Source organism: Fukomys damarensis, unplaced genomic scaffold, assembly GCF_012274545.1.
Source record: "Fukomys damarensis isolate Sample0158 unplaced genomic scaffold, DMR_v1.0_HiC HiC_scaffold_16, whole genome shotgun sequence".
NCBI classification, from domain to species: Eukaryota; Metazoa; Chordata; class Mammalia; order Rodentia; family Bathyergidae; genus Fukomys; species Fukomys damarensis.
The window spans coordinates 39,101,582-39,117,420 of record NW_022900928.1 but is presented as its reverse complement, the minus strand read 5'-3'; the positions used below and the strand labels follow the sequence as shown (position 1 = coordinate 39,117,420).

The window sequence follows — 15,839 nt, the reverse complement described above, 5'->3', positions numbered from 1 at the left end:
TTTTTGTATGGGAGATTGAACTCAGGACCTTGTACTTGCTAGGCAGGTGTGGTGCCACTGAGCCAAATCTCTGGCCCTTGCAAAATATGTATAAACTATACATATTGTACAGGGTTATTTTCTAAAATACATAAAGAACTAATACAATTCAATAGCAAGAAAAAAACTCTGATTTTAAAATTAGGAAAAAGACCTAATAGATACTTCTCAAAAAGAGACAGCTGGGGATTTAGCTCAGTGGCATTGCACCTGCCCCACAAGTGCAAGGTCCTGAGTTCGAATCTGAATAGCAAAAAAAATTGCCTCAAAAGGAGACATATGAATGGCCATGAGATATATGAAAAAGTGTTCAACATGACCAATTACCAAGGAGATGTTTGAATGGCTATCATTAAAAAGAAAATATAACAAGTGTTGGTGAAGATGTGAAGAAAATGCAACTCATGCAGACTACTGGTGGGAATGTAAATTAGTAATAGTCACATGGAAAACAGTATAGAGGTTCCTTAGAAAATTAAAAATAGAACTATCATATTACCTGGGACTCCCTCTATTAGGTACATATCCAAAGGATATCAAATCAGTATGTCAAAGGGATATCCACGATCACTGCTACACTGTTCATATTGATCAAGGTTTTGAGTCAAAATAAGCATCCATCAATGGGTTGAATGATCAAAAAAATGTGATACTTACAAGTGTGCATACACACACAATAGAATATTATCCAGTTTTTTAAAAAAGGAGCTGGGTATAGTGGTACAGGCCTGTAATCCCAGCACCCAGGAGAGGAGGTAGGAGGATTGATGAAAGTTCAGTCTGGGCTACATGATGAAATCCTGTCTCAAAAAAAAAAAGTTAAGGGCCAGGAATTTAGCTCAGTGGTTCTGACGCCTGCCTCACAAGCACAAGGGCCTGAGTTTGATCCCCGGTACCAAAAAAAAAAAAAAGAAAAGAAAAGAAAAAAAAGAAAAAGACTATAAAAAAAAAGTTAAAAAAAGAAAAGAAAGAAGAAAATCCTGTCATTTGTGACAACGTGTATGAACCCAGTGGACATTATACTAAGTAAAATAAACCAGTTACAGAAGGACAAACACTATGTGATCTAATTTATATGTGGAATCTAAATAAGTAGATCCCAAAGAAACAAGAGAATATAATAAAAGGCATCAGGGGTGGGATACAGAATCAGGGAAATGTTCAAAAAGTATAAAAGTTTCAGTAACCCAGGATGAGTAATTTCTTACAGAGTAAGTACATCATAGTGAATATAGTCAATACTGTATTGCATTCTTGAAATGTACTAAGAGATTGAGTCTTCTTAAGTTTCTTACCATACACAATAAAGGTAACTATGAGAGGTGATAAATAGGTTAATAAATAGTTGAGAGGTGATAAATAGGTTAATCAGTAGTAAGCAACTCACAAAAAAAGTATACATGTGTCAAAACATCACATTTTTCTCCACGTATGCAATTTTTATTTGTCAATTATGCCTTGTATTAGTCACTTTCTATTGCTAAGACACAATACCTGACACTCACAGTGCAAAGAAGTTTAATTTGGCTTAAGGTTTCAGGAGATTCAGTTCATGATTGGCTGACTCTAAGAAAAAAATATCATGACAGAAGGATGTGGCTGAGCCAAGAGCTTAATTCATGGTGGATGGGAAGCACTACAGGGAACAGTGTAAGAGAAGAAGGGGTCAGGGGCCAAATATATATAGTAGCCAAGGTTATGGTTTCTCAATCCACCCAGACACACCCAGAAGAGTGCCTCCAAGCCAATCAAGTTGATGCAATTAAACTGAACCATTATATACCTCAGTAAAGGCTGGGTGGAAGAAGTAACAATACTTTTCAAACTCAGTAGTAAGGACCTTTCACATATTTATCTGCTTAATTCTCACAAAATCTTGGGAATGATGTAATTTTATTTTTCCTGTAGAAGTTTCCTATGTTGTAGCTTTATTCTAAAGAGGAAACCAAATCTTTTCATTTCCTCAGTGGAAGATATTGTGGCTGTCAACACCCTTTCCTGAGGGCTCATTTTGTCCCCTGTGTTGTAAGTACCAAGGTCTTATGATGTAGTAAATACTTAATTTTGAAGTCAGAAGACCTGAATTCTAGCCCTAATCTGTGTCTGGCTAGCTGTATCAATGTGATCAAGTACTGTTTCGCTTTCTCTGTTATTTCTCATTTATCTGCAAAACAGATGGATAAGGTAGATTCTTTGGACTAAGTTCTGACATTCTTTAAGCCCCATATCCTCTATAACTTTGGGCTACTAAGGATGATGTAATTCCAGGCTCATTAGATCGTGCCCTCAACGAAGGATTCAATAGAGTCAAAGAGACATAAATGAGAAAGTCAATCAACACAGCGTTTTTCTGAAATACGATATTTTAATAAGGAGGAAGTAGAAATACAATGGCAGTGGTAGAGTGGTTGGCAATTGCATGGCAGACAGGTGGGGCATATCCATTAATTCTTAACGAATGATAATATACAGCAGTATTGAGACCAGGAAAAAGACTGGTTATACTGAACAATCTATCATCTAGCTCCCTATACGTAGTCTGCAGCCTCAGGTCTACCTGATGGGTCTTTGCTATTTACCTACAACTTAGTTTCCATAGCAATACTGGTTTCTGGAGAAAGGAGGTGGAACAAAGACAGAGTGAGATGGTAGAAAAAGTCCTCAAGGGAAGGTAAAGAAATCTAGTTCTAAACTTGTCTTAAATGAGTCATTTCCACTCAATGGGTGTCAGCTTCTTTATCTGTTAAGCAGGATTCTGCAGCAGAAGATCCAGAAACTTCCTTCCTTCTTTGGTAGTCCAAAAGATGCTAATCAGCTGCTACTGTTTCTTTGCACATATCTGAAAACTGTTTTCTTAAAAGGTATCTGTTTCAGAATACAATAGAAATCAAATCATTGGTTTAGATTCTTGAAAAAGAATATTTTGCTCTGCAAAAGAGATAGTAGAGCAGAACTTAGGCGGAGAGGCCTACAATTCAGTTAAATTTTTGAAAATGAAAATTTAAGGGTTATTGAAAAAAATGAGATAAAAATTCAGAAATCTGAAAATTTCCAGGATTCAATGAATGAGTGATCTTTAAAATGTCTACTCTGTTTGGGAGAGGAATCCCAGTTATCTTAGTAATCTTACTGTAAATACTCAAAAGGGGAACCAAAATGACCAGGTAGCAATAAGCAGCAAAATGCAGCCTCTCTGGGACCTGGAATTCAGATACCTGGAAAATAACAAGTTGACAAAGAGAAAAAAAGTAGATCTCTGCAAATTAGGAGGAAACTTAGAGGAAAACTAGAAACTGCAGAGAAGATGCAGAAAGGGGACACAATGCAAGAAAAGAATGAAGCAGTCGGGAAGCCCACCTGTTACTTGGAGGGGAACCTGTCTCTGAAGATCAGCCTCCAGGGTTGAGCCCTTCAGGGAGAAATAATGGACCAGACTACCAGCACTAAAAAGCCCATGGCCACTGTAAACTACACAAACAGCCTGGTGTTTTACTTCAAAAGTTACTCCTGCGTGGCAAGCTAGAGTTGGAGAAGAAATCTAGTGCAATGCTTGTTGTATTGCTAGTGAATGTTTAATCATATGGCATTTTGGGAAGGGGATTATTACATAAGACTGAGTCACAGAACAACTGCAAAGTAACTTCACTTCGAAGTTTCCAGTGTTACCTTTCCATTGTGACTGGATGAGAGACAGCCATGGAGGACACTCACAGAGAAGAAGCAAACTAGATTTAGACACCCCCATCCTGAGAAGTTCAAGCACAAGCCAAGACAGGCATCAGGCCCCACCCTCTGCAACAAGAAGCCAGGCGTGGCATCTGTGGCTTTCACAAGCAGCTAGGCTAAATCCAGCAGTCTGCTCGAACACTCACTCTACTGCCCTACATTCAGCACAAATCAAATCATTGCTTTCTACAACTCCGATTGTGAGCAAGGAGTTTTGGCTTGGGCAATTGCCACAGCCTGGAATAAACAGATAAAGGGGCCTCTGGAACAGAGGGGAATCTCACCTACCCACAGGCTATAAAGCTAAGTGAAACAAAACATGACCTACTGGATTCCAAAACTCTGGATCCTGGAAGAAAACATGACTTATTAAAAAACAGAGAGGAGTTTTAAACTAAGTTTTTCGCTATTTTTTCTTTTTCCTCTTCATTGGTTTTTGGAAGTTTTAAATTTTTTTCTTTCTAAAAAATTAATATTTTATTCTTCTTTTTATTATTTGCTCTTTTCTTTTACCTTCATCTAACTTGATTAATTTCATTCTATTCAATAGAATCCTTTACTCACATTTCTCTCATTTTCCATTGCTTAATTTTTCAAAATTTTCATCCTTCATTTTCCTACCCTATCTTTATTAGTATAGCCATTCAGCTTTATTAATCTTTAGTTACTTAACTCTATGCTATTACTATGAATTTTTATTAGAAGTACATTTGTTAAATTTAATAGATATTTATTATATATCAATATTTAGTTTCTCTTAGTGTTTATACTATAATTATAGATTTCTATGAGTAGTGATGGTGTATTATTGGTTCTTCTGGTATGTTAATGTTCAGTGTTCTTTGATTCTCTTATTGTTGTGGATTTAGTTGCTATTGCTAGGTTTTCTCTGGATGTCAATATCCAGATTGCCTTTGTGTCATTAATAATACTGCATTCCATCCCCAGAGAACTTGGTCCTGGCTAATTACACAGCATCTTCCCCTCCAACATTAAAGGACATAGATTGGGATAGAGGCAAAGGCCTATAGTTAGCCATCCTGAGAGTGTGTCACTGAAAAATAGACACTTACTAAACAGATCTCCATATTAATAGCAAAGTCTTTCCATTATAAGTGCCCACAAACCTCAGGAAAAGAAAAATAGAAATATGGGAAGATAAAGCAATAAAATGTCTCCAGAAATTCCTAACTCTCCCAAGCTTGATCTCTGGGACATTAAAGGAGAGGAAATTTTAAAATCACCAAACAAGTACTTCAAAATGATAACTGAGGAGATTAAAAAATAGATCGGTTATGTGCTTAATGAGCTGATAAAAGTTATACCTAAACAAATAATGGATTTAAACAAAACAATCAGCAAGTTTACAGAAGATATTAATAAAAATACAGTTAAAGAGGCATATAGAATCTCAAATGGACATGATCAGAAAAGAACTTCACAACACACTAGTCAAAATCTCAGAAGTCCAACACAAGGACAAAATCTTAAAAGCTGTTATAGAAAAACAATAAATCACTTATAAGGATCATCCCGAATTACTTCACATTCCTCAATATAAACTTTAAAGGCCAGGAGAGCTTGGAAGGAAATGTTTGAAGCCTTAGAAGAAAATAGCTTCCAACCCAGACTGGCATATTCTATAAAACTATCTTTCAAAATTGATAGAGATATAAGGTATTTTTTTATTATTCATTAAGTTTATTTGGTACATTTTAGGTAACAATCTGATGACATTCATCATTGGGAATTTGTACCTTTACATGATATATCTTGGTTCTTATTTTTTTCCCCATTCCCCTGCTTTCCCTTCAACCCCTCCACCCCTCACTCCCATTTCTAAAGATTTTGTTTGTTTCTTCCTTTGCTCACATTCTTCCCTTTCCCTTCTTTCATTTGTCCTAACCCTCTCTCTTGCCCTTCCCCTATCCCTTTGGGCCTTTTCTTCCTATTTCACATTATCTATTATATATTTTGATCCTCATTTACACTTTCACACCAGAGAAACTATTTTGTATTTACACATGTGAATGCTATTTATTTCACTTAAGAGTATGGCCTCAGTGTGCATCCATTTAGCTATAAATGTCTCTAGTTTCTCATTCTTTATGGCTAAGTAGTATTTGGATGGGAGATACAAGGTATCTCTGTGACAAAAAACATCCTAAGAAATTCATGACCACCAAACAAGTACTTCAAAAAATTCTCAAGGACAGCTTTGAAATAGACAATGAAGCCAGCAATACCAAAACATCTCCTAGAATGAATGTACCAGGCATGGTAAATAGTTAAGTAGGAGGACAAAGAAAGGAAATCAGAAAAAGGAAAACAATACAATGACAGGAACAGGCCAATACCTTTCAGTAATAACTCTATGTGAATGGTCTTAATTCCTCAATAAAAAAATACAGATTGGTAGAACAGATAAAGAAAAAAAAAAACCCAACAATATGTTGTATACAAGAAACACATTTAATCCAAAAAGAACCCACAAACTAAAATTCAAAAGATAGAAAACAATATTCCATTTAATGATAACCTGAAAACAAGCAGGAGTAGCTGTCCTATGTTTAGATGAAGTAGACTTCAAGCCAAAACTAACCTGAAGAAGTAAAGAAGCTCACATATTGGTAAAGGGAAAAATTCAACAGGAAGAGATAAAAATTATAAACATATATGCACTAAAACACCCTTGAACTCAACTTCACAAAACAAACACTATGAGACATAAAAGATTAGATAAATACACACAAATATACAGGGGAGCTCAATACCCCACTGTCACAAATATGTAAACTAGATAAAAAATTAACAAAGAAATATCAGAGTTGAAGCAAACCTTCACAAAAATGGATTTAATAGATATACAGTGTTCCACCCAACAAGAACAGAATACACATTCCTTTCAGAAGCACATCACTTTCTCCAAAATAGAACACATGATATCCAATAAAGCTTAAGTAAATGTAAAAGAATCAAACTATATGATACATATTATGCAGAAATTATGCAGATGTATGGAAATTAAACAATACACTATTGAATAATCAATTGGCCATGGAAGAAATCAAGGAAGAAATTCGAGAGTCATTAGAAACAAACAAAATGCCAGCAGAAGTTACTAGAATATATGGGGGACATAATGAAAGTCTTAAAAGGGAAGATTATAGGAATAAATTCCAACACCAGAAAAACAGAATGAGTCTAAATAACCTAATGATGAACCTCAAGGTCCTAGAAAAAAAGAAATCTCCAAATCCAAAGCTAGTACAAGGAAGGAAATTATAAAGATCAGAGAAGAAATAAATGAATTTGAGACTAAAAAATACATAAAAAAGCAATGAATCAAAGAGCTGGTCCTTTGAAAGAAAAAATAAGATTGACAATTCTTAGCCAACCTTACCAATAAAGGAAAGAAAAGGCCCAAATTAATGCAATTAGAAATGAAAAAGCGAGAGGCAGGAGTATAGATCCATATTTGAGGCCAGCCTAGACTACATAGAGAGACCCTGTCTCATTAAAAAAAAAAAAGTGAAATAACAACAGATATCACCACAATCCAGATGATTATTAGTAACTATTTTGAGAACCTATACTACAATAAATTGGAAAATCCATAGGATATGGATACATTCCTAGATACACAAATTATAAAAACTGAACCAAGAAGATATAATAACCCCAAATAATCTAATAATAGGCAATAAAATCAAAGCAGTAATAAAAGAAACTACCAACTGAAAAAAGGCCAGGACCCATTGGATTCACCACTGAATCAAAACTACAGGGAAGACATAACACCAGCACTACTCTTTGGTGAAACAGAAGGGGAAGGAGTATACCCAAAGTCATTCCTGGAAGCTAGCATTAACCTGATTCCAAAAGCAGAAAAGGACCCTACCAAAAAGAAGAACTCATTAATGAATACAGACACAAAATTTCCCCAGAAGATACTGGTAAACAAAATGGAACAAATCATTAACAAGACCAAACAGGCTTCATTCTATGGATGCAGGAATGTTCCATTATATAAGAATCAATAAATGTGATAAATCACATAACAGAAGCAAGGACAAAAATTACATGATCACCTCATTAGATATAGAAAAGACTTTAAAGAAAAAACTCACCACCCATTCATGATTTAAAAAAAATCAGAAGAAAACAAAATGTTACCTCAATCTGATAAAAGCCATTTATAAAAAGCCAACAGCCAACATCATATTAAATGGGAGAAAAGTTGAAAGCTTTACCTCTGAAATCAGGAACAAGTCAAGGATGTCCACTATTTCCACTCCTATTTAATATAGCACTTGAAACATTAGCAAGAGCAGCCAGGCAAGAGAAAGAAATAAAATGGATATGTACAGGAAAGAAGTCAAATTATCATTATTTACATAAGACATTGTCCTTTACAAAGAAAAGCCAAAAATTCTATCAAATGTGAGCTCTAGGACTCTGAAAAAGGAGATCAAAGAGGACATCAGCAAGTGGAAAGATACTCCCTGTTCTGGATAGGCATAACCAATATTGTCAAAATGGTCATACTTCCAAAACTGATATACAGATTTAATACAACCCCAATCATAATACCAATGCCATTCTACAGAACTAGGGAAAATAATCCTAAAATTCATATGGAACCAAAAGAGACCCAAAATAGCAAAAGTAATCCTGGGCAACAAGAGCATAGCAGAAGAGGGATCACAATCCTGGACTTCAAGGTATATTAGAAAGCTACTGTGATTTAAAAAAAAAAAAAAAAAAACAACCTCAGCATGGTATTGGCACAAAAACAGATACGTGGATCAATAGAACAGAAGAGAGGATGCAGAAACAACTCCAGGAACATTCAACTACTTGATCTTTGACAAAGGTGCCAAAAAATACAGTGCAGAATAAAAATAGCCTCTTTAACAAATGGTACTGAGGAAACTGGCTACCACATGCAGATTTATCTTACCATGTACTGAGTTACAATCAAATTGGATTAAAGATTTAAATGTTAAAGCTAAAACACTCAATCTGCTAGAAGATAAAATTGGTAAAGACACAGGCATAGGCAAGGACTTTATAAGAATCCCAGTGTCACAAGAATAGTACGAAGAATTTAAAAAATGGGATAATATCAAATGAAAAAGTTTCTCACAAGAAACAATCAACAGAGTGAAGAGACAACCTACAGAATGGAAGAAAATTTTCACCAGCTATTGCTTGGACAGGTGACTAATATATAGCATATATGAAGAACTCAAAAAAATCCGACTAATAAAAAACCCAATCAAACAAAAATAGGCTACTGAAATGAACAGATACTTCTAAGAAGAAGTACAAATGGTTAATAAATACATTAAAAATGTTCCTCTGGCCATTAGAGAAATGCAAATTAAAACGACACTGAGAAACAGAGTTACTTTGCATGAGGTAGGGGAAAAAAGGACTTTATCATAAGGATTAGACTTGTGGAAGGCAGCGAAGTTCTAATGCAAGGTGTTGCCTCTCTATCCAGTGTTGTGCTTCAAGTCACTACAGATCAGTTGGGCCTGCAATCAAGAAGGAAAGCTAGGTATGAAGTTTGGGGGGAAAATGGTCAAATGGAACCCAGAGAAGCTATAGCCCTTGGTTACAGAATTCCTTATGCACCTCGTGGAGGACTTGGGGAGGTGACAGAAGAGGTCTTCAGAACCTGGAGGAGCTACAGTTCTGACTGCTGCCCCATGAGCCAGCAGATACAGTGTTCATGTGCTGTTATGGTGCACCACACCCAACACTGACCTTCAAAGAATAAAAATGCTACTTCACTTTACTTCTGAATCTTGAGCCCCTTTCTCTTGTGGTCAACACTAATCTAGAACAATGTAGGGAAAGGAATTCTGGGAAAGCTAGCTCAGTTTAGCTAAATTTATAGGGTACAAAGCTACTGGATTCCACTACCTGTCAGCTTAACACTCACAGATACTTCTGTTAATCGTATTTAACTTCAGATGAAGATAATACTGAAATCATGCTTTTACTTCCTATTACACAACTGTCCTTCATGTAACTGAAAATATGCTATCACTCCCTTAAGAGAGGACATAAAGTCCCTTTATATGTCTCTGGATGATGTTCATTCTTCTTCTAGCTGAGTCACGTGCTCCTTTAATATCCTTTTTGTACTGGGGAATGAACTGAGGTCCCTGCGCTTGGAAGCAGGTGGCAGAACCACTGAGCTAAATCCCTGGCCCTCCTTTAATATCTTGTTACTTAACTCTATTCTGGTTATTTGTTGAATAATAAACCAATTCAAACCTATAGACCTTAAACAATAACCATCACAGATTTTGTGTGGCAGGAATTTGAAAAGGGCACAGCAAGGATGGTTCTGTGCTCCATTATATCTGTGTTGGGATCAAACAGCAGGAAGCAGGAATGGCTGTGGCCAGAATCCACTGTCAAGATGGCTTTTCATTCACCTTTATGAAACCTGACTTAGGCTGGCTCAAGGACAGCCTCATTTGGAATGATCAGCTGGAGGTTCTGCACCTGGCTTTGTCTACACAGTATCTTAGAATAGTTAGCCATTTACAAGGATGCTCAGAAACCCAAAGTGAGTTTTCCAGTGAACAAGGTAGAAACCGTATGGCCTTTATAATATAGCTTTGGAACTTACCTAGTGTTAAAGATTGAAAAGTCACGAGAGTTTGAAAGTCATCTATGTTGAGGAAGTCACAGCCCTCTCAGACTCAAGAGGAAAGAATATAAACCCTGCCCTTTAATGGGAGGACTATCACAGAATTTAAAGCTATATTTTAAAATCACTACCTGGGGCTTTGTCTAGTCTATCATGCTTATATACAGTATTGGTTAGTTCACCTGTAGATCATTATTTAGCATAATTTTAAATCCTGTTCATTTCTCATCTGAATAAACTGATGAGAGTACTGATAAGGAAACTATTTCATGTGGTCTCCTTCCTGTGTTTCACTAGGTCTTGTAAAAACTCACCCACTTGTCGATGCTAAGCTTACACTCCAATTTTTCTAAAATTTACCAAGAAGTAATCCCTTACTGACAATGACTAGGCTGGAGACCCCTGGCCTTCCTATTTATTTTGTGGTATATAGGATTCTTTTTATTTTTAGGTTTTTTGAGACAGGGTCTCACTATGTAGTTGAGACTGACCTGGAACTTACTATGTAGCCCAGGGTGGTCTTGAACTCACAGTGATCCTCCTGCCTCAGCCTCCCGAGTGCTGGGATTACACGAGTGCACCACCACACCCGTCTGGCATATAGGATTCTTAATGGCTTCAGCTGACAACAATGAGATGAGTGGTTGAATAGTCAATGAACAATGATATGAATATGTCTTGGGCTAATTCATGAAGTTGAGAAACTCATCTGCTATTGAATCAAAGAAGAATTTTGGCCAAAATATTGTTCTACCTTGTAAATGTTTAAGATAGCAGAAATAAAAAGGAAGATAAATGATTGGAAAAATTCTGACTTCTGAAGGAAGCTGAAAGTTTTAAACTATGCCTGAAAGGAGTGGTTTATAATGTAATTGGTTATATTTTGGTCATTGCCTATATCCAGCCATAATGAAGGTTCTCTTCTGAAGAATCAGATCACTTTGTACTATATACCTAAAATGTACCAATAAACTCAATGAGAAAAAAAAAAGAATCAGATCACTTACCAGCTGAATCACCCATCTATTTAGTAAATAAGTACTGAGTGCTTATTTTATTTTTTGAGAAAGGATTTCACTATGTAGTTCAGGCTGGTCTTGAACTCACTATATATCCCAGGCTGGCCTTAAACTTGTGATCCTCTGCTTCAGCTTCCCAAATTCTGGGATTTCAGGCATGCACCACCATGTCTGGCTGTATTGAGGGCCTTTCTATGACTCAAGTGATATTGTTCTATGTTGTTCAGGAGCACAAAGGTTAGTAAGCACAGTTTAGTGAGCAGAAAAAAAAAAAACCCTACGATAGTGAAACATATAATAAGGGGGAATGTGTTTAAGGGAGTCCAAGAAAAAGCACTTAATCATAAAACAATTTATTTCACTTTGGGGCTGGTTTTGATCTCCCCCAGGGTAACTATAATCCCCTGGAAGGCAGAGACCATCTTTTACTTTTCTGCCTACCCTCATTCCGGCACCCAGATTGACATCTACATCAACCCATCACTAAATATTTGCTAACAGCTTGACTGATGCATGAAATGTTTGCATCAGCTTTTGCCTCCAAGAGAGGTTCTTGGTTGCCCATGTGTAGCTAACCTCATCACCACCAATAAATAAAAATACTCAATGTACATCTTATGCTTGCTAAATATATGAGTGGAAAGAATAAGAGGACTTTGGTTCTGTTGATGTCAAGATCTCCCTGATGATGATTCTTCTCTGCTGACTGGTGGTACAATGGATAAAGAAGGGACTCTGGCTCTATTCTTAATAGCTGCTACTTAGCCACTTGTGACTTCTCATTCTTCGACTTGGAATTAGATCACTGTTCTCCTCCACCATACCCAGTAGACCTATTTTGTTTTATAACTGCTTTGGGTGCAGAAGAAGATATAGTACCCAGACTATTTATAAACTGATGGAATGTGGCATGACTTCTCCCTGTGTTTTTGTTGTTCCACAGTGAATTTTCAATACTTACAGTGCTTTAGTCCTGGTACATTTTCCCCTCAAAAACCAATCTGGGTAATAATAAACTGTTTTTTGCATTTTCTATCAAGACAGCTTTTGTGCGAGTTTTAAATGTTCTGTCTAGATTCAAAGTAGCTGGGTTTCTTCATGAGTAGTTGGAATAAGATTTCTTGGAAGCTACTGAATATGGATTAGTTTGGATTGTTTCACAGAAAATAAAAAGCAGGCTCTAGGGTAACTACTTCAACACTTAATTGGGTTAGCAAAGAAGTGCAAATGAGAGGTTTTCCTTAGGAGGGAAAAGATGTTTATAGCTCCCATTCCCTTAGGTGGTGGATTTTAACCTACACACTAGTCTTCAAATGCAGCTTTTAATTTAGGAACCATTACAAGAATCTATTAGAGCAGAAAATGTCAAGTTGAAAAATTAACCCATCTCAAGAGTTAATTCAAACTCCGCCTCTTATTAGATGCAAATGGAGACCTCTCTACCCTAAAGCTCTCTTGTTGCATCTCCTCACTACAGGAGGATGGACCAAGGAAACAGTCCAGCACTCAGGCGAGAGTCCCTGTCTGCACCTTAGGGTAACTGAAAGTCCTATTCACAAGTCTATTTTTTCCCCCTCTCAGATATGCTGTGCATGCCACAGAGTAGATATGGCTCTGCCTGAAACTCCCTCAGGAAAGCAATTTTTTTTTTTTTTTTTTTTAAGGAAAACATGCCATGCCTGTCACCAGGGGTTGTGGACTGTGTAAACCACTCCATGAGAGGAGGCAGAGGGGCTCCACACCATTCAGACTTAGCTTTAAGTTGTGGTCTTTGTTTTCTTTCTACATTCAGACTGAAATGTGATTCCCCTGGCTTTCTTTTTTGGAAAATACCTGTGATGAGTTCCATGCCTAGAAAGAAAAGTTGTTGACAGGAAAAGCTTTGGATGAGGAAGGGGGTTCTTCAAGTGTCTTAAAGGAGACAGTTGCTTCAAACATGCTGAGGCAGGGATGCCAGACCTAGAATAAGAGGTCAGGATCATAAAGGGGTCATCTTTAACTATGGATTAGGCTGGGTGTTAAGCAGCTTCCTCTGTAACAGTAGTACCATGCACACTGAGTTCAGGGTCAGGCAGACACACATTTGAGTCCTTCTCTAATGCTTACTGTGCGAACTTAAGAAATTGCTTGATCTCTCAGAACATGTTTGCTCAGGTTATAGTGAGAATTAAATGAAGTAATGACTATAGGTCATGGTACACAGGGCTACTGAGGGTTCTGTATGAGTTCTCTGTAATTGGTTTGATAATAGAATTTCTATACCCATCACTAAAGATGTCCCCTCTGTATGAGGAACAGGCCCTCCTCCTAGTCCTCAGGGAGTTCTCTGTTTTATAAACTATGCACAAAGCAGGGCCCCTCCCCACCCTGCTCTAAGAGAAAGGTCAATTGCACATTAACTCTGCTTTGTCAAGCAGCTCAGAATAGTGCAGGTCATCCCCCTTTGAATAGCCCTCCAAACTCAGCTACCAAAGTTTACCCCAGATTTTCTCTGTGCAGTTATCACACTGAGTTATTGGTGTCAGTTTATTCCTTATCTCCTCCTTTGTGGTCCTAAAGGATAGGGATCACCTATGTATTTAATCTGTTCATCTGATGTGTCCATCTCTGTAGCTCAAATGATTAACAGAGTGCCTGCTCTGTTCATCTGATCATTTAATCATCTCTATCATGCATTACTGAGCACAGGTACACAGACGATTCAACCCTACTCCTGAGAACATTGATATCTACCAGGAACACTTTCTGGGACAATAATCTTGCCCTCCATCTTTGATCAGCTTCTGTTGGACCCTGGTTTGTTCATCCTGTTATTTTCTACTATTTTTGTTCCAGCCTCAATTACTCCTTAAGGGACTAACAGATCTTCCTTCACTGGAGGTGATGATGATGATGACTGGGGACAATGTAGATTCTATGGGCTCACAAATTCGAGGCCCAGAGCCAAATATCAAAAAACACTGATTCTTGCCCTCAGCCAAGTCTAGTTGCTAACATAAGAAAAGGAAACTTAAAAATACAAGACAAAACATGAGCACCACATGAATGGTACTGACATTCTTCCAACTGGTATCTAGCCTCTGCCATGTGCCAGAGAAGAAGCTGAAACTAGAATACAAACAGCCCCAGGGAAACAGCAGCAAGTGTTGGGCAGAAGAATCTTGAAAAGGGAGTAGAAATCCCTTACCTACATCCTCAGATCTGGGTTATAGGAGATGTCTTTAGTATCACGCTGTAAAGCAAGAGGTTGTCCTATAACTGACCTTCCTAGTCCCAACAAAACAAAACAATAGCCAAGTTATTCAGCATTTACTCTGTGCCAAACACTGCTAAATGATTTGTAAGCATCGTCTCATTTAATTTAGAACTGTGTGAGGTAGACATGAATTTTCCTCAGAAGTTAGCCACATGGCTAGTCTGAGCCTCAGAAAGGCAGAAGAGTTTGACCACAGTCAAACAAGTAAGGGGTTTAGGAATCCACCTGCTGAGAGTTTCAGTGACCCACTGGAAACAGAAAGGGTTCGACAAGTACAAACCGCCTGGGGCTGGGAATGAGAGTGAGGAAAGTTAGATAGGAACGTAGGTTGCTAGATCCCGGGAACACTGCGCTGAAGCACAATAAGGAAGAAAGAGATGCATATTGCAGGGGAGGGGTGCCCGGGAGGCTAGGGAAGGGGCGTCCTAGTCGCTGGGCGCCCCCCTCACCCATAGTGCCCAGGTCAAGCCCGCCCCTCCCGCTCTCTCACCCTCCCAACCTTATTTAGAAACCGTGTCCCCGAGGCAGGAAGGGCGGCGGGCCGAGAAGCACGGAGCGTCCCGGTCTCATTTCCTCTCGAATCCCCCTGTGGAATTCCATTTCGTACGGTGAGGAAATCGGAGCGCGAGGCCGCCGGCGGCCGGCTGCTCGGGGCGCCTCCCCCTCCGGCTGCAGCGCTGCCGCTCAGGCGCGGGGCCGGGGAGTGCGGGGCGGGGAAGGGAGCAGGGCTCCAGCCTTGGGAGTGGGGAGGAGAAACACCCCGTACCAGGCGCGGTGCTAAGCGTTTTATGCTTTATCTCTAATCCTCCCAAGTCACTTCACGGATGAGGAACTTGAAGCTGAGAGGTTGAGCAATTTGCTCAAGGTCACAGACGGGACTGAAAGCCACCATCCGTGTGAATCCAAATCCCGTGTTCTTTTGTGTACGTTTTTCTGGTTGCTGGGGAAGTGGCCAAGGGCCGAGGTGACAGCTGGAAAGAGAAGGCCTCCAGTAGGCACCAAGTCTCACCTGGGAGAGGAGGGGGCAGGTCGGCTCGGGCAGGAGCTCCTGGGCTCCGTCGCCACCCAGCCTGAAGCGCCTGGATCCGGGAGGGAGGAAGGCGAGCGCCCTGCAGCCGGGCGGGGC

At 38.6% G+C, this 15,839-nt stretch overlaps 1 long non-coding RNA gene across 1 annotated transcript in view; it reads right to left on the bottom strand.

Annotated features, from left to right (window-relative positions):
• The window catches only part of LOC109118345, a 36,484-nt gene extending 20,651 nt beyond the window's left edge, over positions 1–15,833 (bottom strand). The window contains exon 1 of the long non-coding RNA XR_002025668.1: positions 15,723–15,833. This is a non-coding gene — a long non-coding RNA (uncharacterized LOC109118345). The remainder of the gene's footprint in view (positions 1–15,722) is intronic.
• Positions 15,834–15,839: the final 6 nt, after the last annotated feature.